The following is a 2,436-nucleotide window of genomic DNA, read 5'->3' as shown; positions in this document are numbered from 1 at the left end:
TCTGCGAGTGCGATTGCTCAATTATTGAATAGTAGATTACTCGGCAAGCCACGAACCGATATATCAAGCATTGTTGTGTCGTAGTGCAGACACAGTGAAGTCACATCTTAATCTGTAAAGTATGTGTAGAATGTAATGGCTAATAAAATGACTTCTCTCTCTTGCTTTCTCCCTCTCTCTCTCTCTCTCTTTCTCTCTCTCTCTCTCTCTCTCTCTCTCTATGTGTGTGTGTCTTTCTCTTTCCTTTCCTATCGCTCCTACACCATTCCGCCAGCATGTATACGCGGACAAACCACGCCGCGTCACGTGACTCCCGCATGACGTCACTTCCATCCGTCATCTCCCCGCCGTCGACTCACACCTACGGGCGGCGTGCGCGAGGGTGCGCGAGTCGGTATAAAGCAACAGCTAGCGACGGCCGACGGACCGAGCGACCAGGGCGACGCACGTACAAAGAGAGCAGCATCGTAATCACTGTCACCGGTGCAGAGCGCAGCACACACGCACAGAAACGACCAGAGCGAGGGCAACCGTTGACTGAATCGGGAAGATATCGACGTGCGCTTAGCTGAGATCTTCCGCATCGGTCGCCGCGGTAGGAAGAAAACGTTGGTCGTACTACTCGAAGCCAAGAAAAACTAACAGCCAGGCCGGAGAGCGGAAGACGACGTACGGAGAGCGCGCGGCGACATCCAGGTTAGAAGAGAAAGAGGAGGCGGAAAGGGAGGAAGAGAAGAAATTCACGGAAGTTCGAAAGTCTGCTGCCAGAATGTGTTATACGACCGGTTGGCTACACTTCGCCAGTGTGCTGGTAGTGTCCTGCTGCTTTATCGCACAGGCTTCAGGTAAGATGATCACCTTTCACGTTAAAGCCACGTTATAGTTTTAAGACGTTTGCAACAGTCTCGGAAACCGGTCTAGCGGTCATTCTCAAATCAAACTATTTGCCGAATCAAGCTATACATTTAGCCCTTTCAGCTTGACAATGACAACTTGACCACTTGTCAAAAATATTTTAAAAGAAATATTTTATAAAATATCATTAAATAAACTATAGGTACTTATGTCGCGGTTTTGCTGGCGTTTTAATCATAATCAAGAGCGAATAATACCTAGGTATTATTATACATAGGTATTATTAGCTCTTGTCATGATGTTGATCATCGGTATCACTGGAGTAGTTTTAATGCGGGATAGACGGGATGCGGATGTACGGGCTATAAAAAGCGCCAGTCAACGTGCTGCAATCGGTAGGAAATCTCTACCCAGTGAGCATTCCCTCTTTTTTGCTCCATCGGCGGAGCATAAGACACCGAAACCGTGTTTCTATCCGCTTTGGTTTCCCCCGTGGTTTCACCCGTGGTATTACGAACATCTCTAGTACTCGCGGGTGAGGTTGTCAGCGGTGCGGCGGTAGAGGTTTTACCGCGCGATACGCGGACCAGGTTTTGCCGACGTTACCAGCGCAACAATGGCGCGTGGATGTATACGTTTGCGAGAGATTTCTGCACTTTGTGCTTCTACATATATGCCGAAGGCGACGAATAGGCATAGTCTTTAAAGCAATGTAGTTTAGTAATGGGTTTTCAAGGTGAACGAATTATCTATAAAGCTAAAATACAAATAGTCGCCCGTTTTGCTAGCACTGAATTCACCTAGAGGCATAAACAAATGTATTGTAAAAATAAAATAACATCTGTGTGTAATAACATATGTGTTGTATATACGTATCGTAAAGCTATTCCTTTATTACTCTCTATATTCAATATTGTTGATTATTATTCTCCAAATGCGTCGCGATTTAAAAAGTGTATTCTAATTTGAGTAATGGCCCTGCAAGCCGCTCCGACACAAGGCCGCGGTCGCATTCACATACTCAAACTGACTGAGTAACTGACTGAGTAACCCTGTGGCGACGCGTTGTCCGTGCTGTAATGTAATCAACTAATGTGTGCTTCTCCGGCGTCTGCACGCCGTCCTAATACGCTGGCCTTTCTTCGGTTCGGGCATTCCTATATGCAGATACACATATATATCAGATATATATACATCAAGAGATACATATATATCTACACAATATATACACATACATATATATATACATATATATATACATATACATACAATACATATATACATATACATATATATCACATATACATATATATCACATATACACATAATATATAAAATATGCACCCTATTAATCTACTTCTGATATATATATATATATATATATACACTAACTACGCGGCGCAGGAAACAATTTTGATGGCTCGATGTACGCATAGCAGCACGGCATTCAGCGAGTGAGCGTTTAATCGGCGTACAAAGCGTAACTGGCGCACGAATATGCAATTACATACAACCACGCGCCGGTGGGGTTACTCTACCTCGACTGCGCTTTATGTGTTATGTGTCACCCTATAATGGGGT

The 2,436-nt window shown here is 44.3% G+C and overlaps 1 long non-coding RNA gene across 1 annotated transcript in view; it reads left to right on the top strand.

The window, feature by feature from the left end:
- Positions 1-405: 405 nt before the first annotated feature.
- The window catches only part of LOC106809694, a 66,863-nt gene continuing 64,832 nt past the window's right edge, over positions 406-2,436 (top strand). The window contains exon 1 of the long non-coding RNA XR_001393898.1: positions 406-845. This is a non-coding gene — a long non-coding RNA (uncharacterized LOC106809694). The remainder of the gene's footprint in view (positions 846-2,436) is intronic.

The sequence above is a fragment of the Priapulus caudatus genome, unplaced genomic scaffold (assembly GCF_000485595.1).
Source record: "Priapulus caudatus unplaced genomic scaffold, Priapulus_caudatus-5.0.1 Scaffold377, whole genome shotgun sequence".
NCBI classification, from domain to species: Eukaryota; Metazoa; Priapulida; class Priapulimorpha; order Priapulimorphida; family Priapulidae; genus Priapulus; species Priapulus caudatus.
Note: the sequence above shows the minus strand (reverse complement) of the source record. Positions and strands in the feature narration are given on the sequence as shown.